Source organism: Alligator sinensis, unplaced genomic scaffold, assembly GCF_000455745.1.
Source record: "Alligator sinensis unplaced genomic scaffold, ASM45574v1 scaffold352_1, whole genome shotgun sequence".
Taxonomy (NCBI): Eukaryota; Metazoa; Chordata; order Crocodylia; family Alligatoridae; genus Alligator; species Alligator sinensis.
The window spans coordinates 931,822-947,637 of NW_005842223.1; the positions used below are offsets into that span (position 1 = coordinate 931,822).

Sequence of the window (15,816 nt, forward strand, 5' to 3'; positions counted from 1 at the left end):
GGCAGGGGCACCATGAGGAGCGGGATGCCGCGGCGGTGAGTGCGTGCGTGCGCTGCCGGCGGCCCGGGGAGCTCCCACGTGCCGGCCCAGGGGGCTCTCACCTGCCCCTGGCTCCGGTCCCGCCGCCAGGCGGCTTCGCGCCGGGACGTGCGGGCGCCGCGCTGACCGCAGCTGCTCTGTATAGACGGCGCAGGGGCTGCAAGTGAATCGATCCCGGAGCTGATCTCTTAGCTAGCGAGAGGAGCGGGTCCTCGTCCCAGCCTGGGGCAGGGGTCTGCGGGGAGCTCCGGCTCGACCGGGCAGGCAGCGAGGAGCCGGGAGAGGTGAGGCTGGGAAGGGCGTGGGAGCGAGCACGGACCTGTGCACAGGACCGGGGCAGCCGCGTCCTTTCTGGGCCACACCGGCCTTCAGCGGGGTCGGAGCAGGTGACCTCTGGAGGGCCCTTGCAGCCCCCCTGCTTCTCTCTGAGCTCTGATGTCCGCGTGAAATAACCCCACTGAAGTCAGACCGGGCTGGGGTGAATCATGTGCCCTGTGATAGCCCATTCCCATTAGCACTCACCTCCTTGAAATCATCCGTGGAAGTTAACCAATTATTTCTCACTAACCCCCCCCCCCCCCGGGGTTTTTTTTTTTTGGCTGATGTGTTTTGCTCCGCCTTGGGCTTATAAATGAACACGCAGCCAGTGCTCTCTAACTTCACCTGCCTTTGTATGTGCAGTGCTATTTCTGCTCAGGAAGGCTGTGCATTGCAGTGGCCGTCAGATGGGTGCGTCAGTTCAAAATGGCTAGTTAACTTACAGTCGGGCATCCATTTTCAACCCCCACGGTCCATAGTGGACTATCTTCTACTAAGAATCTAAATTTTGGGTTTTTTTTAATATTTAGAAAGTGGTAAGTGGTTCTTGTATCCTATTTGCATCTTTTCAGTTGCGCTCTGTGCTAGGCTGATGTTCTTCCTCCTTAGCTGATGTTGCTTCCTCCTTAGTACATACTTGTTGAGAAGGGTTTAATACAGAAATGGAGGTGGTGGTGTGTGCCACATCTCTGATGTACATGTGCCACTTGAATAAGATCTGCTGAAGTAAGATTCCTACGGAATAAAGTTAACTGCAGCTGCTTGGCTAGATGACTCTTATAGGCAAACTTTCCACCTTGACTGGTCTCAGATACAGTGTCAGTAAAACTAAGTCTGCTCCAAAGCTAGCTTTTTTATTGGTTTGCTGCAGGATGGACTTGGAGCTTTTACACCCTGAAACAATTTAACTTAAAACAAACAAACAAACTAATTACAGTATTTCTGTATGAAATCTTTTGCTCTCTTTTATGATGGAAGATTTACAAAAACAAATAAGGCTATCTGACAGTGTGCTAACTTTCATTGAACATGTCTTTGTAAACATCATGAAACAATATTAAGAACAGTCTGCATGTGTTATCATACTGGGAGGTTGGTGGCTCATATCTATCAATGTTACATTCTCTTCTGCTTTTACACATTGGTTTTAATTGAATCTGACACATTTTTATTCAGGCATTGAAGTGTAGCTTAGTCTATGGTAGTAATTGTCTTGTCAATTGCATTTTATGTGTGGGCTGAAAATATGATTTAGAAATGCAGAGAGTGAGCAATTAGCTCAGAAAATTGTTGATGATGGGGTATAGAATATCTTCCTTTTAGGTCATGGGACTGAATCCTTACCAAGCTGATAACTACTAGTGTATTTCTGATGTCATTTTGGTGTACATGAAAGGATCTGGAGGTCTCTTGTCAGTTTTAAAATACTGTTCTCAATTGGCAACCTTGCTGACAATCTCAGCCAAGAGGTGATTTGAGCATGGAAACCAAATGCATTCATGTATCTAAAGATGGTCTCTGCAGGTCAAAGTTGAGGTATGTTGGCACGACTGAGAAACTTTATACAAGAACCTATGTTTTGTTCCAGCTAGATTTTTCTGGTTAGGTATACCAGGGCCACCCGACTTCTAAATGTCTGGAGGCCCCATAGACCACAACAGTGGGGGCTACAGGCCTCCTGGGTTGCTGCTGTGTAGGTACCCCCTCTTCCCACCGGCATGGTGAGATGTGCTGTAGTGCCCCCCTGGGGAAGGGGCAGGGGCGGGAGCTAGAGGAGGGAAGGGAAACCTGGAGTCCTTGGTTGCTGCTGCAGCCAGAGCAATGTGGTGAGTGGTGTCTGGGTGGGAGCCTGGGTGCTGCAGGTGGCCCATGAGCCCCCCCGTTGGATGGTCTACACCAGTGCTTCTCAAACTATCTGTTGGGGCGGCCCAGCCATTTTTTTTCCCAGTGGGCCAGGGACCGGTGCCTGGTTCAGCCAGTGGCAGCAACTGCGTGTAACAGCACTACACAAATGCGTGACCAGCTGTTTCTTTCTCTTTCCTCACCTCGCACAATGTGACGTCACCTGGAGTGTTGGAACGTATGAACTGTGGAGCTATGACATATCAATTTTATGCTTCTGAAAATATATTTCTGTCTTTTCTGGCAACTCGCTGAGGACCGGCGAATATATTTCTTTCTTTCCTGGCAACTCACTGCTGACCGGTGACCGGTGGCTCCGGTCCGCGGACCACCACTTTGAGAAGCACTGGTCTATACTCCTTTCATTGGGGATTGTGTGCTGGGATATCTGTATTCTAGTTCAACTTCCAATTCATGCTAAGGACCTTGGGCAGGTCTCTCAACCTTTCTGTGATTCAGTTCCAAATTTGTAAAATAGAGTAAAAAGATGCACTTCATTTGCCTCTTAGGTGCCAATATTTAATTACCTTTTGTAAAATGCCTGGCACTTGGCTGGCAAGGAGCTATACCAGTTATCTTACTGCCCTGGCAGTTCTATTCCTTCAATAGTGGATGTTAAAATACAATAGTATGTGAATGGAAACAAATTACCTGCCAGCTGAGCAGATATGATTTGGTGTATTCTTATGTATGATGGGTGTGTGTATGTGGCTTTACATATATAATTAATTTAGAGTCTAAATCATTATTTTTTAAAAGTATAGGGTATACAATTATGTCTATCCTTTCTCTTTCCTGTAAGACGAGTCATAGACAGCTCACTGCATTCAAGAAATAAGATCTGCTGAGATGCTTTAGCTATTTACATTTAGAAATATTTTTATTAGTCTTCTTTCTAACATGTTTATGAACTAAGGCAAAGATGAGCAGAATTGCTGAGAATTTTACTCCTGGCCTAATCTGCCTGAACCTGTCTTGTGATGTCATGATGAAATCAAGGCCAAATACTTTTATTTATTTTCCCTAAACTGTTCACATGCTAGAATTTTAAAAACCTTTGCTCAAAAATGGGACTACTTTTTTTTTAATCATTGCTTTCTTCATTCTCTGACATTTTTTTCTATTTGGAGGAAAGCCTGAAAATCGAGTTTAAACTTTTTATTCTCTTGACCTTGAGTCTACCCCTCTTCCCATTCTTTCATTCTTTAGTGTTGTGGTGGTATCTTAAAAGGGGTAACAAGCAGCTCCTTCCAAAAGTAGAGGCATCATACAACAGTTAGTACATTGATTACAACCCATACATAACACTTGATTTTATCTTTATGCTTGAGACTGGAAAGCCAAAATACCTTTTCTAAGCCAGAACTTTCTCTGTGGACAAGGTGATTTGCTGGGATACTAATCCTAAAACAGTTTATAACTACTCTGATTAACAAACAGGTACCCCCTGCTGTTGGTACATTTTTACATAGCTGTACTTTCTGGTCTTATTGCGAAACATATTTGTATTCTTTTTGATAAACTGACACTTTGAATAAATACTGAACTTGGCGGAAAAAGAACGTAAACCTTTGGCAATTTTGTTCTTCCTACAAAGTCGGAAAAATTTTAAAGAAATGCAATTTATGATATGGGCCGGAGAAACAAAGGCCTGAGAATTAGACATTCCTGAGTTCTAATCCAACTTCTGCTGGTGCCTAGGTCTGTGTGCCTTTGGGCAAGTAACTTTATCTTTGCCTGTTTCCCTGTCTGTAAAATGGGGTAATACTTAACAAGCCTGTGTGATAGATAAGTGTGAGGCTCCATTAACACTTTTACAGTGCTTTTGAAATGTAACACTCTTATTCCTGGTAGGTATTTTGTTTCTTACCGCCGTCCTAAGAGGCACAGGGTAATTGGTAATTCATATATACCAGCATTGCATGTTAGATTGTTTCTGGAAAACATAGATATTCTAAATTAAGGATATTAACTAGATTGAAAACTGATTCAGAGACTTGAGGTAACTGTATTACTGTTGAAATTAGTTGTACAGATCCAGAGTGAATTCTGTAGTGTGACACATTCTAGAGCTGGAGTTGTTCAGTTTATTTTTGACATGAAGATGAGTAAGAATGGAATTCTTTCATCTATAGATGACTACTCTTGGCACTACAAGTACATAAAAGCTTATTTAGCTTCCCTAGAAACTGGACTCTAGTCATATTGGGCCATGTCTTAATTCCGTAACTGGAGGGAAATTCAGTTTAATGTTACCAAATGGTACTTAGATTTTGTGCCAGTGAACCATCTTGTCTGTTGTTTGTTTATAGTTCCTATCACCCTGTGACCAAGATTCTTAAATGAGGTTTTGGGGTAGTACAGGGGCAAGCAAACTGTCTCGTGGGCCGGATCTGGATCCGGATCCGGCTGGTGGCCGGACTCCATTTTCACCCTTTTGCTCACCCCAGGGTACTACAATACAAGTGGGTGGAAGTATCTCTTATAAATTTTAATTCAGGGTTTGCTTGTTTGTTTTTTCTCAGTTACACTGATACAACCAAAATATGTCCCCTCCCTTATCCCTCTTCACCATCTCATGGTTTCATTTCAGATAAATTTTTAAAATTTAAAAATTGTGACATTTGAGGAATAACTTCAGGATGCAATATTGACGCGGATCAAGCAGTGTCATTGCGTTATTGTAGAGTAATTTTGATTTTTATTAATAGGACTACAACAGCTTACTTCAGCACTTTGAGCACAGGTTTAGCCCTGTCTTTTATTGCTCACCCATGGCATCATGTCTTTACCCACCTCAGTTTAGAAAATGATGCCAGCAATTTTTTCTATTGGCTACACACAGCTAAGTAGATACTCAACACAAAACTTAAAACTTAGTGGGCCTGGCATTGCAAATGTGTAATTATGGAGGTAGTTTGTTTGTCTTTAAAAGCACTTTCTTTGGCTCTGTGAGACCATAGTAAATCCTTCTCAGACTTTTTAAACTTGGAGATTATTGACTGGGCTGGCAAGCTATTGTGCCAGTTAAGGGGCTGTTCCAATTTATTCTTCTATTGTGCGAGCCTTAAGAAAACAGTTAAGATATCTAAAAATGATGTGAAGCTTTCCATGGGAAGATGATCATGTTTTGCCTGTAGTGCCTTTTAAGTGTTCCACTGTGGTTGTTCAAAACTTTCCTCTCAACAGGAGTTATCCACAGTATATGCAATAACAGGCAAATAGTGTTTTTATTCTAAGGGTGAATGCATTTTAAGCTACTAGCTGTATGTGGGTATTTTACAATTTTTCTCATCCAGACTGGTCAATGAAAAGACTTTAAATTCTTCCAAAATACTCATGCCTAATTCTTGTGCATGTGTCAAGATTCAAAGAATCAATCCATAGATGAAATATACTGGTAAGCCTTGGAGACAGCTAAAGTGAAAAGATAGCTGTTTTCTTCTCCGGGAAGACTTAGGTTTGGTAAGTAATGGAATGCTTGTTTGTATGTTGTTGGATGAAGTATTATGATTACTAATCCTGATTATTGGCTGATGTGAATCCATCTGTTCATTTAGTTATATCATCTGCTCTAATTTTACGTCGATATAGATGGGCTTGGGAGAGGTAAATGCAATCTTTGTGCAGCCACAGTGATAATAAAAAGCGAAGAGTTACAATATGCAAAACAATTGTTACTGACACCAGTGCTTGCATTCTGATACAGTTAGTACCTGCTGTACTAGGGCCATGTGAAATTGCAAATTTAGTATTAAGAACCTGACATTTTATCTGTCTTTCACCAATTCTAATTTTTTCTAAATATTTCAACAGTTTTGCTTTAGTTTTTTCCAGCTGATCAGATCAAGAAAAGATTCAGCGGTGGGTAATGGGATGTACCGTGGCTACTTGATGATGTGAAATCTGTGGGCCAGTGCTGGTTTGCATTAGCTGAGCACTTTGCCCAGAATGTATGTTTAAGTCTCTACTGTTTTTTGCAATGGAGGTCACTCCTAAGGAGTGGGTGGTTACCACACTTGCCAGTTAAAATATTCCGGTTTGCTTTTGAAGGCTAATGGAGTGGTAGCATTTTGTAGCTGAGCTGCAGACTGGGTCCTGTTTTTAGCTCTAACTGCAATCCAAACTGACCATGAAAAAAATATTGAATATTCAAACTTGTATATTCTGTAGGAAAGGTGCTCTGTTTCTTTTAAGTCTGAACAGTGAGTTTCTGTTCCAATTCTGCCTTTCTCTTCCCTAAATATCATTAACTCATCTGTTGTTCCTACTATACTCCAATTTAATCAGGTTAGAATAGTAGATAACCATTTAGTATTATATGAATGAAGGAAGAACAGAATATTGAAGATTAGAACCATCTTGTTGATCTGCAAGTTTCTGCACCTGTGACTGAGTAATGCACCCTTACAGCCTCTTTGAATTCCTTCATACAGAATTTTTAAAATAACCAGCTGTCAATCCTGCATGCAGTATTTGTGTCCAGAATATGTGTGTGGCTGAATGAATATCAGAAATGAACATGTTGAAAGCTTGAAAATGAATTCCACAGATGTGACCCGTGGATGAATGATTCGCATTTGAGCAGAGATAACATAACTGAATACCTGCTTGGTGTAATTAGTTTCTGGGATCCTGTCTCCATATCAAACCTTTATGAAGCAGGATAGTGGAGTTGTATGTGATTGTCAGATTAATTACATTAATAAATAATCTCAAGGCCTACTAACAGATGCATTTTAGAGAATGCAGGTTTTGTGTGCTAAACTAAAACATGCTCTAGCAAACCCTGCTAAAGCAAAAACTTAACCATGTAATGCAACAATGATTTTTTTTCTTCATACTAAAAATGAAAGATCCTCACTTTCTGTGCACAAAAGGCTCCTGGGACAAATTATGACATACTTTCTATTACAAGTGCCCTAAAGGTGAGGATTGTTTTAAATCTCTTGTTTAAATCCGTACATTCCTGGTATACTATATTATGCAACGTTACCTTGTTGCAGAAGCCCACTATGTCCCATGAAACACAAACTTGCATACCAATGGTAACTTGATGCAACATGCCAAATATTTAATGAAATACTGTCCTGTGGTTTGGTTACCTGGTGTAAGTATGGGAGAAGGTATTTGATCTGGAATTTAAGCAGAGGTGAGTTATAATAGCTCAGTAACATAATACTCCTTAACTGTACTGCAGACTTGCTGTGCGTGTTATAGTAAGCGACAACTAACATTGCAGGTTGTGCCTATCTACTTTTCTATTTAAACCTTGATACACGGATATTTGGGTGGGAAAATAGATTAATATGCACCAGGCCCATGATCCTCTCTATACGTGATAGAACAGGGGCACGCAATTATTTCAGGTAGAGGGCCACATACCGAGTTTTGGCAAGCCATCGAGGGCCTCATGACAGGCAGCCAGGGGCAGATAAATATTAATTTTCTAAATTTTTTAGGGGCCCCGCAGGCCGGATAGAATGGGCTGGTGGGCCACATCTGGCTCGAGGGCTGCATTTTGCCCGCGCCTGTGATAGAATTTGCCTTTATTCTATCTGCTGTGCATTACTTAGAATGAAAAATGTCTATTTGTTGGTGAAGGACATATGAAATAGCCCTGATACAGAGGGGTAGAGAGGACAAGTGAAGAGCTTCTCAGCCACTTCCAGAGCTCCCGAAATGCATGTAGCCTTCCCTCTGTCTCATTCTTCAAGACCCTGTTCAAACACTGATGGAGATTTAATGCATCCTTGGAGCTGTCTTACTTACCAAGTCCTTGCTGCATTAGGGAAATCATTTCCACTGGTCTGGGTAACAGATGTAGTAGTAACTGATGTGGGAAAAGATACTGTAGCAAGTTCAGCTTCATTTGAGACCTAGGCTGAGGCACTAGGTCTTTGCAGGCTTGGGGGAAAAGATATTGGCTATTCTCTTCAGGTTCATATTTCCCTGTGGACCCATCTCTGTGCTCCAGGGAATAAAATGCCACAGTGGGCATCCCACAAGGATTTACATGGGTGGGAATAATCCATGAGAGCCTGATCTATACTCACTTGGGCCAAAATTCTTGTTCTGAGGTTGTTGGGAAGAGTTTAATTTGTTGTTGTTTTTACTGAAAAAGGACTGTTGGACTAGTCCTTGACTAGGTATATTTATAGAAAATCTTTTTTTAGTAATATCTTGTATAGTTGATACATTGGTATTCTACATAGTTCCTTTTCCCCCACTAAATGCAGAAGTTCAGGAATTGCTTTGAATTTAAGTATTATGCCCAGGGCTAGTCAGTTATGCCAGTTACTTTTTGATTTAATGAATGTATTGATTTCCACAACCCTTTATTCATCATTAAGTAACAACTGAATCATTTAATTTAAGCAATATCTTCAGTAGCTGAGCTAGAATCTGTTTCTAATTCCCAGAGCAGTCTTTTTGCATTAATACTGAACACAAAGAACTGCACTGCTATTTTAGAGCACCGCAGACTCATTACACGTTGCTCACAACACCCTTCTCCCTACAAAGCTAGGTTCAAGGTGCTACTTGACACCAACTGAAATACACACATGACCCAGCCCTTCTGTTTAACAGACTTTCTTGAGTCAGCTTTTTTAAAGAAGTATTTATATACACTCTTCAAATGGACCAATAAAACAGGTCATTCTACAAAGAAATGCCAACATGAAAAACTATTTTTCATTTTCAAACTTCATCATGCTTTGAAGCAAAGATTTTTGGGGCTTTTTCCCCTCCCCTAGTGACATTATGGGTAAAATTCTTAAGGGAGCTTTAATCACAAGAAAACTTGTAAGTGATTTAGGATTCTTTGAGAATGTTAACCAATATAATTACAGGTGCCTACTTCTTAAAAACAGTTTTGTAGTTAAACAGCCTCCCTATTTAATTCATGACCCACTATTGATTTGTAAGGTAAACATAACATACAGTGTGTTGGCAGTTGACGTCCAAGATTTGATTCACATACAGATGTGGGTGTTGTCAGAACTAAAACTATTATAACGAAGGAACTTGAAGCCTGCTTTTTTCCCTTTCATTTTTCCTAGTATAGCATTCAGATAAACTAAGAATGGTAAAACTTCTCTGGTTTATTTGGCATTGGAATAAGCACATTAACCCCTGCCCCTCACCCTCATTCAAACTTGTTGCAAGTGTGTGTGTGTCAGAGAACTCTTGCAAGTTAATCGTAAATGAAACAATGGTGTTTTTAGCTTTCCTTTATCTGGCCCATCTCCCAGCTATCAACTGATTTGTCAGTGTTGGTCAGTGCCTCAGATTAAAGCTGTAACAAATATAACATGAATCTGACTCCAAATCTTTTCCAAATTGCATTTTTGAGATGACAACATTGATTAGTTCATGGAAATCTTCATTACATTTATTTTTAATGACACTGTTTCCGTGTTAAGCAAATTATATATCTTGTCTCTCAGCCCATATTTTGAATCCAGTTTTCCTCTTTCCCATGCAGGCTGGGCCTGTTGTCTAATGTCTGTTGTGAAAGTGTGTCATCTCAGGCCTGAAATAATACATTTGTTATTTTAGTGGAAGTAAAGGGAAACTTTTGTGTTTCTTTTCTTTCTGCTCCTGATTCCATCCAGATTCTAATGAACTTTCAGCTTTCTTAAAGGAACTATTTCAGACTCTCCAGAAGGGGGAGCCTTCATGTCCCCTACAAAATCCAAGGAGTTTAAAACAAAAGTTCCAGTTAATAGAAATTAATATTAACAATATTAGCATGCTTTTTCCTCTCCTGTATTTGATCAAGCAAGTAAAGGCAAAGTAGTAAAAGCTTAATTCTTTCCTAGAACTGTATTCATACACAGCACTAATGATAGGGAAATGAAGGGTTACTTCCTTTTTCTTCTTAGAATATCTAAATCCCTTATTAGAAACCAGGGATCTCTCTTTAAATCTACACAAGTCTTTTCTTCCTTTGGGCAAATGGTTATTATATAAACTGGATTTTTTTTAGGATAAAGGGTTTTTTGTTTTGTTTTAACTCAGAATAACTTGTAATTTAAGCTTTATTCTCTGTCAATATTAGGATCAAGACATTTATGTTCTTATTGGTGGGTAGGTAGTAACATACCAGGAAATATGTTTAGTCATCGGCAGTGTTGCTGATTAGTTTCATTTACCACACCCTAACTGATATAGTACCTCTATTGCTTTCTACCCTGCCATCCTCTCCATGGTGCAATTTAAGATGATAGGACTTGCTTTATAACAATGGTAAAGGCTCTAATGATAATGTTGACAGGCTAATGGGAGGGGGTGGGGAAAAACTAAATGTGTCTAGTTTTTGTTTGTTTTTGTTTTGGGTTTTTTATTATTATTAAGGATTTTTACTTATAGTTTCTTTTAATCTGGTACTATTGGTTGGTATAATTTTAGATTAAAGCTTTACATATGTAACTATAGTGGAATTCCATAAGCAAATGATTAGGTAGTAGGCCGAGTCCCAGTTCTGTAACTCCTTTACATACAACGTTTCCACTGAAATTATACACCCACAGATGTAGGATTCACTCCATAATGCGCATGTGTAAGTTTTGTTCCCTTTTCCTGCTATTCCTTCTTTTTGTCAGCATATGTCCTCTACTCCATATTTTTCTCATTTCTTTTTCCCAAGAGAAATCTTAAATTCTAGCAGCCTGCTGACTTCGTGTGATGAGTTACATCACTGGGTAAACATGTGAGAATCTAATTTCATAGACATTATGGCTGGAAGGGATCTCATGAGATCATTGGGTCCAGCCCCGTCAGCTGGGGTCAGATCTGAGCGGATTCTGAGCAAAAGCACAATGGAGCCTATCTTCTGTGGAACTGCTATGGTGATGGTGGTGATCACATTCACACTCACAATTCATTTTTTTTTTCTTTTTTTGGAAATGGAAGCAAATCGGTTTTATGTCTGCAGTGCTGGAATGTTACAGCAGAAGTTCGTTAGCTGTCTGCCAGATACTCTGTGCATGTGATGGTTAGACTTATTTACTGCTGGGATATTTGTTGAGATAGTTTTGTTGTTAAGTAGAGTGAAGTGAAGGTGGCATCATTATCTCAGCTCAGCTGAAGATCCTACTTTGGACCCCAGCCCTGCCTTCTGGGCAGTCATTAAAATGATTGCAGGCCATCCTTTTAACCTGTTGATGATTGATAAACCTTTGGCAAAGTAGTAAGGCACACGGCTGTTTTGGAGTCTTCCTGTCAGGAAATGTCTGCTCAGAGGTGAAAGTTTAATTAGGGATGTGCAACTGCTGATACAAGAAGAAGATCAAGTATGCTCAAATAGGAACCAGGAACAGATTTAAGAATTTAGGAGGAAAAACCTGCCTGTTTTCTGTTGCAGTGACCACACAAAACCTCAATACATGAACTGAGACTGATTTTAAGTGAACTTGCTGCCTTTGTCATGCACTGCATAGCAAATACCGAGCTTCTGCACAGCAGCAGCAATGCCTGCCCGGCCACCTGCCTGGCACACCATGTTGCTCCAAGTCCACGCTGGAAACCACTACAGGACTTTTGACCAACCAGCCGGGACTGTCCTTGCATGTGCAGGTAGATTAGTCCTATGGCCTCCTCATATGCAGCCTTTTCAGACATGTTCAAGGGCAAGTACAGTCCAAGGTGGCAAGCTCTGAAAGATGCTGCACATTTACTTTGCAATGTGATGTCATCCCACTAGACTGTGCTAGTTCTTTTGCTTCAGAAGTGCTGGTCTGCATAAGTGTAGCAGTCACTGGGCCTTTTGATCTGCTGTGAATGCTTCAGAGTCCTGGGCATTCACCATGTCGGAAAATTCCTGGAAAAGGCAAGTCATTGTCTTGTAGAGCGATAACTTGCTGTGTAAGTAATTCGCTCCCAGGCAGAAACAACTTAGTCACCAGATCCATGTCTTGGCCGACCACCTAGGAATAGACAGAAGTAAGGAGTGTGCAGACGTGGAAGAATATTAGCTAAATGTGAAGGGGAGCTAAAATCACTTTTGGCTGTGGAAAAAAGAAATGTTCTCCCATAGTACACCAAAAAGCAATCTCTAGAAAGACTCCAGTCTGTCTAGGAAACTTGAAAACCTGGGATATAGCCTCATAGCACCAGACATTTGCCTGGGCCAGTCATGTCCATGGTCGGTATGCAGGGTGTGGCACATGCATGGACAATTTAAAGAAGAAGAGCTTGTCTGGCATGGTCACAAACCACAATGAAATGTGGACATGCTGGAAATTAATAGGACTCCTAGACTATCCCCAAGGCAGCCAATAAGGGTTCTGATGAAGCTTTCTTTGGAAGAGGTTTCTGAAGTAAATATCCTTTACTAAGAAAGTGTGTGTGCTCAGGCAGCCCTGATGCAAACCTAGAGACCAAAAGCAGCCCTTGCTGACAATAACCATTATTTGGTAACATTGCATTACTTAGGAACCTATTTTATACTAATATGAAAGTGTGGAATAATGTGCTTTCTCTCTCCCTGACCGCTCCCCCCCACAACTTTTTATCAATCAGCATAGATTACTGAGGGCAGATACTGTAGATTCCCTTCGTTCTACTATGTGGAGCAAATGAGCTATCTGAACTCTGCAAGCATTGCAGTCACTTCTAGCTTGATTTCCAGGAAGTCTTAGGAGCGGAATCTTTCTGCTTGTTCATAATCATACATTTATACGTACAGGAATACATAACAATCATACAATACATACAATAACAATCATACAGTCAAACAATACACAATCTCTTTGTTGATACAGATTTCTTCTCTTGTAATGCATTATTTCATCTATCTGTTTTCCTTTGCCTGTTGTCCAGAGGGCTTAATAATACCACATAGAAATTTGATGCGATACAGTTTCATTCAAATGACCCACAGGTTACTGTTATACTTGTATTGTTGTGAGAGACTTGGAGAAGTTTCTCAAGCAGAGTTTTCCTGTTTTCAGTGTAGAACAAGGGGTGACCCTAGCCAGGAACCGTACTTTTAGAGGTGTGCAGGTTGTCAGAGAATGTGGGTTTTCTGAGTATTTCTTTTCAAGGAACAGTTTTTTAAAAGGGGTGGGGGTTATCTGAGAGACCTGTTCATGCATGTAAAAATTCAGTGTTGTAATGCCATTTGTAGAAGAAAGTATTGTTACGGCAAATGTTTCTCTTCTAAAGTTGGTGATTTTTCCTTTGGAACTCCTTTCCTTACATCCTTCTCAGATGAGTTTATATTCATTTGTCTTGAATATTGAGTCCTGTTTAACTATTGGAATGAGCTAAGACTGCTTGTCATGAGTAAAATGCTTGTCATGAGTAAAATGTCTGTCTAGTTACTTGAAGCCAGTTTGCCAGCTGTCTGTAGCCTCTGGTACGTGCCTCCTGTTTTTAGGAAGATGATTGCACAATCTGTGCAGGTGAACAGCACTCACATGTGCGTGTGGGTGTAGTGAATGCTGAAATAACCAATTTTTAATTACAGTAGAAATGTGAAGGATGGATCTTGCCATATGAGGTGTGTAAAACTGCAATTGCTACTCTGGAAGGCAATCTTGATCTTCTCTTACTTATTACTGCCCGTCAGTTGTTGCTTCTCTGTGGTAATGCTAGGGACTATGCTTGGTAGCTACAGCATTAAGCTGTTTGAATCAAAACATTTCGCATATCTAAAACAAGCTTGAGCTGGAAAGAACAGTTTAGCAATAACAAGTGTTCTGTGATATGTCTGAAGTTTGGCTTAAAATATTGGAAGAAGGAGAGTTCCTCATCTTTAAAAACTGTTGCCAGTGGCCTCTGCCATTTGGGTTTTTGTACAATACACTGTATTTTCTTGCATATGACTTGCCCCCAAATAAGACACACACCTTGTTTTTGAAAGTCAGAATGAAGAAAAAAAGATCTTTACTTGAAAATACTTGTAAGTAGCTGTAAATAACTGAGTAACTAAGGAGCCTGGTATGCTAATTGAACTGCTGCCTGTGGAGCATGTTATACATTACTTTTGCTTTTCCAGTTGCATGTGCTGGAGAAACATTTGCTACTATAATTCCTTGCTTATAATGTATACCCTATTGTCCAGCAGCTGTTTTTTTGAGGAAAGGTGTGCTGTATGCAAGAAAATGCAATAGTAAGGCAGGCAGTAAGATTTTGTTCTCCCTTTCCACCTCCAACCTGTTTATGCTGCCTCCTCCCTTAAAAAAGAAAGAACAAAAAAGAAAAAAAATTAATCTCAGCTAGTTTGCACATGGTTCCTTGTTTTTCCCCCCTGTTCATTCTGAGCTTCTGCTTTATCATTGAACCTCCACCTTCCTATATAGACCCTACAGCTGTGAAAGCCCAGAAGCCATACTTAGCCTGGCAGCAGGAGAGTGAAAAGCCATATACAAATCGCCCCTTGTCTTATAACGGTGCAGCCTTTCAGCAAGGAGCAAGTGGGTACAGATATACAGATAACCATGCATGATGTAGGAAAAGTCTAGTTGCTTGTTGCTGCCATAGAACCATCAGCCACTGGAGACCCAAGTAGAGCCAATCTGAGGAACTGTCTGAATCATAATCTTACTTTTGAAAGAGGATGCAACATGGTCTGGGCATTTACGGTGTACCCATGTACATTGTTTATGTACATGAGTACGCTGTTTAACAGTATTATCAATTTAGTGGTGTGTCTTCTCTACTAGGCCACTGGGTACACCCCCTTATTTTTAATAAGTTAAAAATTAATGTCTTCCATATAGGTATAAAGCCCAACTCTCAGTCTAGGTATACCGTACTCCTGTATGTCAGGTACTTCGTTTCCTCTGAAATAAGAAGGGGGAAGTTCCATCTTAAAAGAAACAGTGAGAGAGGAGCAGAGTCTAATGGGAAGCCACAACATCAGTGTTTGATCTTTTATAAAAAATAATGTGTATACTTTATCTACTGGAGAATTTTCACCAGGAAAGCTCCCCACCCTCCCCAATTCTGCCTTCTTGGCCTGTACTGTGCTGAGGTGTGCTTAAAATTCTGCGAGTTGCATGTGCAGAAATAAGAGATCTGCAGTGTCAAATAAGTGATGAGTATCTCCAGTTGTTTTGTGCAATTGTGGTTTGGCCAGAGAACAAGAGGAAACCTCCTCTATGTAAAAATAAAGAACGTATCTTTTGCAATATTCAGCCAATAAATGTATTTTTTCAAATTGTAGATTGCCAGGACTAATATATTTTATTTATGCTGGATTTGTAGTACCCCTTGTCAGAATTAGTTTTAAACCACTGACCAAACTGTGGCATTGAGGTTCAGAGGAGATCCTGATGTTTTAAAATTTTGGTTTCAACCTAAGTCAGAATGAAACAAAAGTTCTCAAAATTTTCCATGAGCCAGGCTGCCCCCTACGTTCTTTACTTTGGAAACGCAGACATATGATACTTCATACACCAAAATATATGTTCTGCCATCCAGACTGCTTTGAGCTGGAAACTCCAGGGCTCTGGGAGCCTTGGAAGAGGGAGAAAGGTGATTTCTTCTCTCCAGGACTTCGTCCCCCACCCACTCCTCCCCATCAAAGCTTAGTCCTGGAAAGAG

At 40.6% G+C, this 15,816-nt stretch overlaps 1 protein-coding gene and 1 long non-coding RNA gene across 35 annotated transcripts in view; one reads left to right on the plus strand and one right to left on the minus strand.

The window, feature by feature from the left end:
* The window catches only part of LOC112550846, a 5,915-nt gene extending 5,284 nt beyond the window's left edge, over positions 1-631 (minus strand). The window contains exon 1 of one of the 3 annotated variants that reach the window (XR_003094890.1): positions 562-631. This is a non-coding gene — a long non-coding RNA (uncharacterized LOC112550846). Of the gene's footprint in view, positions 1-101; positions 172-358; positions 541-561 lie in introns of those variants that run through there. The other 2 variants (XR_003094889.1, XR_003094891.1) reach the window with 2 other exon arrangements.
* The window catches only part of MICAL2 (microtubule associated monooxygenase, calponin and LIM domain containing 2), a 210,124-nt gene continuing 194,308 nt past the window's right edge, over positions 1-15,816 (plus strand). For 30 of the 32 annotated variants that reach the window (XM_025208169.1, XM_025208175.1, XM_025208176.1 and 27 more), the window contains exon 1: positions 215-323. The gene's annotated coding sequence lies outside the window, so the exon portion shown is untranslated. Of the gene's footprint in view, positions 36-214; positions 324-720; positions 894-15,816 lie in introns of those variants that run through there. The other 2 variants (XM_025208170.1, XM_025208171.1) reach the window with 2 other exon arrangements.